The following is a 10,305-nucleotide window of genomic DNA, read 5'->3' on the forward strand; positions in this document are numbered from 1 at the left end:
CTTGAAAAAGAAATTAGTGGGAGCATGGTAGAACTGGAAGAAATTTCAGAGATACAAAATATTACTGATAAATTAGTGGAACCAGCAAATTCAGTTATACCAGAAGAACCTCAACCACTCCACAGATATCCAAGGCGATCTCATGCACCTAAGACACAATATAATTTTTTAGTTGAAGGTGGCATGTTAGATCACGTCATAGATGATGACGAACCTTTAAGTTATCAGCAAGCCTCTGAGAGTAGGGACTCTGTTGCTTGGCATGATGCAATGAAATCTGAAATAGACTCTATGTACACCAACAAAGTATGGATATTAGACAATGCTCCTAAAGGGGTGATACCCATAGGTTGCAAATGGTTGTTTAAGAAAAAGTTGGGTGTAGATGGAAAAGTAGAGACTTTTAAAGCTAGACTGGTAGCTAAAGGTTTTCGTCAAAGACCTGGTTTGGACTACGATGAAACTTTTTCTCCAGTGGCTATGCTCAAGTCTATTCGGATCCTACTTGCTATAGCTGCTCACTATGACTATGAGATCTGGCAAATGGACGTTAAAACTGCATTTCTAAATGGTGATTTAGAAGAGTGCATATATATGACGCAACCAGAGGGTTTTGTAGTTAGTGGGAGCAGTGGAAAAGCATGTAGATTGCTTAAATCTATTTATGGACTGAAGCAAGCATCACGGAGATGGAACATCTGTTTTGATGATGCTATCAAAGAGTTTGGTTTCATCAAAAATCCAGATGAACCATGTGTGTATAAAAGGATAATTGGGAGTATTATATCGTTTCTTATTTTATATGTAGACGATATACTCTTAATCGGTAATGACATACCGTCATTACAAGCGGTTAAAATTTGGCTATCAAAAAGATTTTCCATGAAAGATTTAGGTGAAGCATCCTGTATACTGGGTATTCAGATCTATAGAGATAGATCTAAAAGGATGTTAGGATTATCGCAATCTAGATACATTGGCAAAGTGCTAAAACGGTTTAGCATGGAAAATTCCAAGAAAGGTTTTGTACCTGCATCTCCTGGAATCTCCCTCTCTAAAAAGATGTCTCCCCGGACTGATGAAGAGAGGAAACGCATGAGTCTAATTCCTTATGCCTCGGCAGTAGGATCGATCATGTATGCCATGTTATGTACTAGACCAGATATCGCTTATTCACTCAGTTTGGTAAGTAGATACCAATCTGATCATGGAGAAGAGCACTGGAAAGCGGTCAAGAATATACTTAAGTACCTTAAAAGGACTAAAGAGTTATTTTTGATATACGGTAAAAGTGACCTCCGAATGGAGAGTTCACAAGGCTTTCTTTTATGCTGAGGCTTCTTCATATCCAAACACTCAGTGGGATGGCTGTTACACATTTCGAGATGTTATTAGACTTGCTCAGGAAAGTCATTCCAGGCGGCGAGAAGAGCATCCCCGCAACTTATTATGAAGCTCACAAGATTGTTGATACCCTGGGTCTTGATTACAAAAAGATAGACGCCTGTCCTAATGACTGCATCTTGTACAATAAGGGTAATGAAGATCTAGAAGAATGTGAGGGATGATTGGGATTCTTATCATGATATGCGCCCCATCGCGCTGCAAAGGTACGAACAAGCAAAACGTAGATGCCTCGAACTGAAAGGTATGAATAAATTTTTATAGTTTATCGGTTATTATTTTAAATTTTTTTCGCAAATATATATTGATTCATTGTTTCATTCGATTCTTTGTTTCGCAGGTACCGAGAAACCTCCTCGACGCGGCCGCAATGCTACTAAGGAATCGAGCCTCATCCCTGATCTTAATCGGAGGGCTGTGATCCGATGGGAAAACGGAGTGCCTGTTGGGGCCTTTGCCAATGCTTTCAACAATTTCCTTGCCGTTTTAGCCAGGAGACACGATTTCTTCAACATATTTTGACGTGGAAATCGCAGCGGATTGATGCGCTGGTGGCTTGTTGGAGATATATATGTGTGAGTCATTTATTTTAATTTTCATCATTATTAGTTATTAGTTTATTATTATGTTTAATACACTGATTTGTATCTACTTTTTCTTTATATGTTGAAGCGATTTTTCTTTCTTGACGATAATATTTGTGCCTGGACGTACTGCTTCGGGCAAATCAATGTATCGTTCAAGAGATGGCGGTTTGAGGTAAAGAAAAAATATTTTGTCCAAATAACAGAAGATTGGGAGCGATACTGGCATCTTGACACGCGTGTGGATGGAGTAGATTTTTTTGCACTTTGCAGTTACTGGGACACGGCTGAAATTAAGGTATTATTGAAGTATATAATTTTAATTTATTGTTTGAATTTCTATATTGTTTCGAATTGACATTGTTTTGCAGGCTCAAGCTGAAATAGCAAGGAGGAATCGCAACGCGCCTCGCAATTACGAGCATCACGGGGGCTCCAGGACATTCAGCCAGCATTATCATCAATTAGAGCTTGAGGTATATAATATATTAGCTTTTACGTTGAGTATAATTTATGTGTTATTGGTTAATGATATATTTGAATAAAATAGGGAAGGGGAGATCTCAGACATTTTGCAGATCGTATTCTGACTTCCTGGAGCCCGAATTACGCCAATGAAGAGAAGAAAGCAAAGAATAAGGATCTGGCTGTAAGTAGCAGTTCATTTATATATTCAATTTCATATCAATGCATCATTATTAAGTCGACTTGCCCGGGTTGTTTTGATATATCGCAGGAAAAATTACATGCCAAGGTAGAGGAGCAATTGACTCAGTCTCAGGTCTGTTCTAACACTCCTGCCCGGCTAAGTAGAGAGGATGAGGACTCCATCATCGAGACGGTCATTGGACCTAGTAGGAAGAACAGATATCGGTGGAGAGGATCCGAGCAGAGGCCGCACGAGTCTAGTAGCACCTACGAGTCTGCAGCACCACAAGGAACACCAGGAAGCAGTTCATATCAAGACTCGATGGAGCAGCGATTAAAAGCGATTGAAGATCGCCTGTCGCAGCAAACAACATATCAGCAGGCTCTAGAGGAAGAACGGAGGCGTCGGGAGCAGATCGTATTGGAGTTCACACAATTCATGTCGACTCTACCTCAGGAGGCTCAGGAGGCATATAGGAGACATTTTCTGTCGTCACAGGTAATATATATACTTTGCTTTTTTTTTTAATTAGATGATATCGTACATACTGATACATACTAATACAAACTGTTACACACAAACCCTAACTCTAACCCTAACACAAACCTCAAAATTTATACTTGCGTGCGTAGTGTTGTTGATGGTGTATGCGTGCGTAGTGTTGGTGGTATTGGTTGGTGGGTTGGTTGGTTGGTTGGCTGTGGTGTTGTGTAATGGTGGTCGTTATGTGATTGGTTTGGGGGGGGGAGGAATGAGGATTGGGTGTTACACACAAACGATACACACTGATACAAACTGTTACACACAAACCCCTAACTCTAACCCTAACACAAAGCCCAAACATATATTGCTTGTATGTATCATTTTGCTTGTGCCTTAAACATATATTGCTTTATCAAATTTGTGATATGTATGCCACTATTAGGAAGTACTTAGTTATGTATCAGTGTATCCGCACCTTGGCCAATGGCCAAGTTTATTGTATATTGTAGTGTTTACTTGTTACTTTATAATTAGGTTCATCTTATGATATATAATGTGATAATCTTTTTGCTAGTCTTATGTTTTGGGCTTCGCGCCATGGAATTGCTTCCTATGTTATTCTAGTAGTTGATGTACTATCTTGTGTGAACATAGATTTAGTCTTCCAATATTTGATATGAGGGAACTTTCTAATCTATTCACCTTTATGCTTCTAATATTTCTATAATCAAATCATGACCCTGACATTAGTCACTTGCTAATTCATAAGCGTTTTAATTATTATCTGGTGTGCTAATTATAACTATTCTAACTGGTGTGCCAATTATAACTGTTAATAACGTTGAACCCATAAGTGTTCTGGTGTGCCAATTATAACTGTTAATTTGTGGTTTGTTCTATTGTTTGATTTGTCAGACCTCTGTTGCGTGGATAGTTCTGTCCAGAGCCTTACTTGTGTCGTACCCGTACCCAACACTGAAACTTCGATGGACACTACTTGGATATATGCTTACGCATGTTCTAAGTGTATTTGGTTATATAATACACTTTTTAAATCAATGCACCTGGCATATACTTCTTGGAACATATCCTCCAATGCACATACACTTTTTGAAACTCCGTAGAATATATCCTCCACAGCACATATACTTCGTGAAACTCCGTAGACGCCCTTATTAACGTTTGATTTATATTTGCACTCTTATTAACGGTTGCACACCCTTATTAACGTTTGATTTATATTTGCAGGCGGGGACTTCTTCACAAGGTGTAGCCGGGGGTAATGCAGGTCGTGTTGAGGATGAGGATGATGATGATGATCAGGAGGATTGATTCTGATATGTTAACTTTGAAAACAATTTCTTGTGTTGTATAAACAATATTTACTACTGATATGTCGGGAAACTTTTATTTGTTTTTATTGAAATAGATTTGTGATATATGCGTGAGATTGAATATTATATTGTTGATTGAACAGGTTTTTTAAATTTAGTATCGATATTGTACAGGATTTTTTCAATAATTTTCAAAATGTTTTTTTTAAATTTATGATTATTTAGCTACGGATTTTCCGTAGCTAAATAATTATTTAGCGACGGTATTTCCGTCGCCAAATAATTATTTAGCTACGGAAAACGTGCACAAAAAATATAAAATAATAAAAAAAATGAATAATAAAAAAGTATTAAAATTAAAAAAAACATTAGCGACGGTTTTGTAGTCGCTAAATATCCATATAGCAACGGAAAACATGCACGAAAAAAAACTGATTTAATTTTTTTTAAAAATATTCCGTCGCTAATCCTACTTTTAGCGACGGAATTACCGTCGCTAATAAATTTTTTAGCGACGGTAGTTCCGTCGCTAAAAGTTTTATATTATTTTATTAAAAAATAATACCGACTACTTGGTCGTCGCTAATATTCCGTCGCTAAATTTTAGCGACGGAAATTCCGTCGCTAAAACCTCAATTAGGGACCCTGAATGTAGCGTCGATATTTTAGCGGTCGCTAAAACCTCAATTAGGGACCCTGAATGTAGCGTCGATATTTTAGCGACGGAATTTGTTTTATTCCGTCGCTAAAACCTTTATTAGGGACCCTGAATGTAGCGTCGATATTTTAGCGACGGAATTTGTTTTATTCCGTCGCTAAAACCTTTCGCGACGGAAAATGGACTTTTAGCGACGGAAAATTCCGTCGCTAAAAGTTGAAAATCCAGCAGTGACTTATCCTAGCTCACATATCATGTTATACTTCATACTTGCTAGGATAATTTATTAATTAGTTTTAATTGATATAAAATCGGATTAGATTAGCATAAGACCCTAATCACCCCCCTCTAGGGTCTAACACTTCCACCTACCTCCTCTTGTTCCAAAATTCAAATTAGAGTCCTTTTCCCCCTCTAAAACTCCTTCTTCTTCCTCTTACTCAAACTCTTTATCCAAACCCATTATTTCTTTTCTTCAAGAACTCTTAACCTATTCAAACTCTTGCCTTTAAAACCCCAAACCCCTCCAAAATTTTCGTATTTTTCTTCTTCATTGTCCGAAAAATCCTCTCCTCTCAAAGCTAGGGTTTGTGGAATCTTCAAATTCAAGACTTGGGTTCTTGAGTTGCGTAAGTTTTCTTTTTCATCCCCTCTATGTTGCACACTTGATTTTGGTCCAAAAGTTTATGGTTTGGATGTAAATATTTAAACTTTACTCTTGTAGTGTGGGTATGTAGTCAAGAATTCATGAATTTGTATGTAAAGATTATACCTTTTTGCTCTCATGAAATAGGTTTTGTAATAAAATTGAATCTTGAAGGTGGGTTTTGAATATGGCCGAAAATTGTTGAGGGTTTTTTTTTATAAAAGGGCTTAAATTTTGGAAGCTTGGGTTACATATCCATGACCGAAATTTGTAGGGCGTTTTATGTGTAAAAAGGCCAAAAATTTTTGGGCACTTTATGTGCAAAAAAGGCCAAAATTTGTTGGGGGGGCCTTTTTGCAAAAGAGCTAAAATTGTTGGGGCTTGGATTATATGCCAATTTGGCCGAAATTTTGAGGGGTGCTTCATACAAAAAGATCAAAAATTGTTGAGGGTTTATTTGCAAAAAGTGGCCAAAAATTTGTAGGGGGTTTATTTGCAAAATTGATCAAAATTGTGATGCCGAGGATGATGGGTTTTCCCTCTTCAAACATGACCAAATTTAAATGTGTTCAAGGCTAAAATTAAGCCTCGAACCTGAGGGGTATTTTGGTATTTCATTCCCAAAATTGATCATGAGGGCTTTAATTGCAAATTGAGCCCATTGTTTGCATGTATGGAATCCGTAGGTTTAATTAGACTTCAATCGTAAAATCCCATTTTATTTGTAGGATTTTGGTTAAAATTCCTAATTTCCCTGTTAATTTCGGGTTCTCGAATTCATGATTGTACCTGATTTGTTGATTTTTGTTGGAGGTTAACCACGTCTCCGCGTCGACCATGCTTTCATAGGAGTCACTCATCGTCTCAGCATAGCGAGAGGGAGGCTCCCGTAGCTTCCTCATACGGGGGTGAGCTTTTATGATTTCGAGTTCCGTTGTACCCTCGTTTGGCTCCTTCGCGGGTCATTCGGGAAGAGTCAACGTCCTCCTTCATGGGGATTGAGGCTTCAAAAGATATATATTGCTTGGCCAATCCACGTCTTCAGGCATATGGGGCGATTTTACATTGTATTACACTATGTGGGTTGGGGTATATTGTCACGTTGTTTACGTGATGGTGTATACCGCCCTTCCCGTGTAAGACAATCAGAATCATCTCGCCAATCATCCAAGGAGTGACTCTATCTCGCTGGCTTGTAAGATGAATTCAATCCTTGTATAATTTAGAAATAACTTTCTAATTCTGTGTTGTTTTGTTGCAGTTGAGCTCTCTGTGGATGGATTTCCACCTTATGCTACGAGGGGTTACAACAGGGAGACTTTCACTGCCAGTGTTGACAAGCAGGCTATTGGTCCGACCCCTCAGTTTAACGAGAGTCGTCCTGAGGAGATTCATTGATTGATACAAGACAGGGGTCACCGTTCATTACGCTAGCTTATTACTGATGCTACATTTACTAAAGACTCCATTTTTACTCAGGCTTTAGAGAAGCCTAATTATTTATTCGGTGACTACGCTGAGGATCCTGCTAAATTGACTCTTGATAGTGAGCATTGGTTGAATGATGATGGCGGGAGCCTTTTATACATCCCCTCTATTCCCCGTAATTCTCTTGTTCATTTTGAGACGCAGGCTGTGCGGCGGCAGATGACTTGGAATCTTACAAATGACCATGACCGAGTTCACTGTGGCTTTGTTTCCCATCATAAGACCCCAGGTTCTGATCGATATAATCATATTCGTGGCCTTCGACCAGGGATTCTAGGACTTGATACAGCACCACTGGATGAGGTATCTGCAGCCGCCCATACTGTGAGGAATCGTCTCACTAGGCTTGGGAGGAAGTTACTCCTGAAGGAATTCAGATGTTTTGGTTGGTCATATTCACCACCTAAAAAGTGGTAGACTCGTATGACTAGTTACGTTTTGGGACGTTGTGAGAGTGAGCTAAAACACAGTGGATTTTATGCACCTATACGAGCCACTATGTACGGATTACCGATCAGCAGTTGTAATTTCTTGGCATTGCTAGAGTCTTATAACCTTGATAGTAACACTTTTCTGACTTGCATTTGAGAGTTGGGGTTAGCTCTCCATGAGATGCACAAGGTTTCTAGTCTTCCAATAGGAGATTACCCATATCAAGAGTATTTTTCCTCTAACCTGTAGCTGGGACAGCTAAAGTGAGATTCCTCTGACATGTATGTTATGCTCTGGGATCTTACGTATCATTACCATACATCTCTGGTCAGGATAAGTCTTCTGGCGAAGAGGAAGAAGCAGGTCAGCTTGAAGCAGTTTGCTGATTATTTATTTTAGCATTTGGAGAGCAGTTCGGGCGAGACTATTTGTGAGTTGGCCCCTTTGACACCTTCTGCCATTAATGACTTAATTGAGAGAGCCGACACTTGTTCATTTACTACCGCTGGTGTTGAGGGTTCTTTTCCAGCATGGACTAAATTTCGGACATTCCTTTGTCATGCACGGAAGCGTATTCGGCCTAAGACCCTTGTGGCGGGGTATGTCGCCTGTTCAGGTCCTCCTCCCTGTCGTTCAGTTAGCTCACAGGAAGGATCTCTCTCTGCTTCCGGCGATGGTCGCCGATATTCATTGCAAGCTTAGATATTTGGTCGATAGTTTTACACATGTGGGTTCTGAACCGTTGACCGAGATTCTCTCCGTAAAGGTTGAGCTTTCGTATACGTACTTGATGGCATGACTCATCCTTCACCGTCCTGATTTGATGTTGGTGCCCAGTACTGCCGATGCCTCTGTCTCTTTTCTACAGTTGTTAGAGGGGAGCAAATGGTTTGCGAAGACCTTCACTGAGGTACAGCGAGAGCTTCAAGTTCATAAGTGCTAGGAATTCTTCAAATGTTTTCCTCACTTCCCGGGTCGTTATGACGATGTATTGATTGATGAGGAGAAACAAGGGGTTGGTCGGACTTTCCTTAATATTAGTTGCTTCTGTTGGTTGGTGAACATCCGTGTCGGATACCTCTTCCTTCGGGTAAAGGGTCGTTGCCACATAGAGCTCTATCTTCCTTGCTGTTTCGCTCGTCAGCTCGGTTATGACCAACTATATACTGGTACCCCGAACCGAGGCTTGAGGACTTAAGGAGGCCTTATTGACGGCGCCCAAGCATTGCTCTAGACTATGACGGGTTATACCCGTGCCTATTTCGCTCTTCCTTCATCCAAACGCAAACCATTGCTTACCTTTCTTAGTTGAAAATAGCTCATTTCTGCCAACGAGCTTCTGGATGTGAAGGGCCTCTCAGAGTTGGTTGCTGAACACTAGGTTCAGACTACTATCAAAGCTGCTCAGCTGAGCTTTTAAAGAAGTGGGGGAAGAAACCTGTCAAACCCTCCTGTTGGAGCAAAGAAGGATGGAGGATGATGAGGAGCTCCTTCCTATTGATAATGAGGATGAGATTTCTGAAGAATAAATGAGGGACATGGACACTGACTTCGGAGTTGGTGGGGAAGAACCTGAGACAGGTCTGTCAGACTCTTTCTTTTTGGAAATAATGGATCTGGCGTTTTTTCGTTGGTCTCAACACTTTACTTTTTCTAGATCTCAACCGGCTCCTTAGAAACCGGAACGAAAGGTTTTATTTACTTATCTTAACAAGATGAATCTTGCCACTCCAAGTAGGATGATTGATGAGCATGAGCCCCTTATTTTCCGTTACGCGAGATCATGATCCACCGCCGAGGCTTCTGCACAGGTCGAGATGCGTACTAAATCTTCTCATGAGCGACTTGGTTGTCCTATGGAGGTTTGTCCTCCAAAGCGGAAGAAGACCGCTCATAATTCGTATATTGGGCGGCGCACCCACGAAGCGGAGTTATGTGGTAACATAACTACTGGTGGGGAAGAAGGTAATATTCCACTATTTACATAACTTTTAAATAGTGCTCTTCTAGATTCCCTTAACCTGATCATGTTCCGTGTTTCAGGAAGTCATGGAGGAGGCGAACTTCCGTACGACTTTGTGTTCTCCGATCCTGGCCATTTAGGTAGCTCGAGCTTTGTGCAGCAAATGTGTGATGCTATCAGTGATGAGCACACGTATGTTAGGGCAAACAGAGATGCTGGCTAGGATGACAATGTTGAGCCGAGGATCCTACGTCTAGGTATATCTAACATCGGTAATACACCATTCGGGTGGCAGTTAAAGGAGTTAGGCAATTCGGAATTCGTTCCCCCTTTAATCATTTCCGCGCTTCATTCTCTTTTAAACAAATTGAAAAACACGGGCACGAATATCGGGGTAGAAGAGCCTCCTGCCACTACCACAAGTGAATCCGAACTTCTCTATTCTGAATTTTAGCTTTTTTTTTATATCCAACACTTAAACTCTCGTATAGATACCGCACTGGAGAGGCCGATTGATGATGATACTTTTCATGATATGGATCTTGGGGGATTTAATGAACACATGTACCTCTCAGCAACGAGCTTCTCGGGATCCGACACTAGCTAGGTTGCTCGTTGAGATGTTGGTAGAGCAGGCTACCAGAGAGGCTACAGGACTATTCGC

General features: G+C 40.3%; 1 long non-coding RNA gene across 1 annotated transcript; it reads left to right on the forward strand.

Moving 5' to 3' along the window:
• The first annotated feature begins 1,920 nt into the window (after positions 1 to 1,920).
• On the forward strand, positions 1,921 to 2,384 carry LOC109828185. The gene is made up of 3 exons (XR_002243626.1): positions 1,921 to 1,979; positions 2,077 to 2,286; positions 2,360 to 2,384. It is a non-coding gene; the product is annotated as an uncharacterized LOC109828185 (long non-coding RNA).
• Positions 2,385 to 10,305: the final 7,921 nt, after the last annotated feature.

The sequence above is a fragment of the Asparagus officinalis genome, unplaced genomic scaffold (assembly GCF_001876935.1).
Source record: "Asparagus officinalis unplaced genomic scaffold, Aspof.V1 AsparagusV1_Un805, whole genome shotgun sequence".
Taxonomy (NCBI): Eukaryota; Viridiplantae; Streptophyta; class Magnoliopsida; order Asparagales; family Asparagaceae; genus Asparagus; species Asparagus officinalis.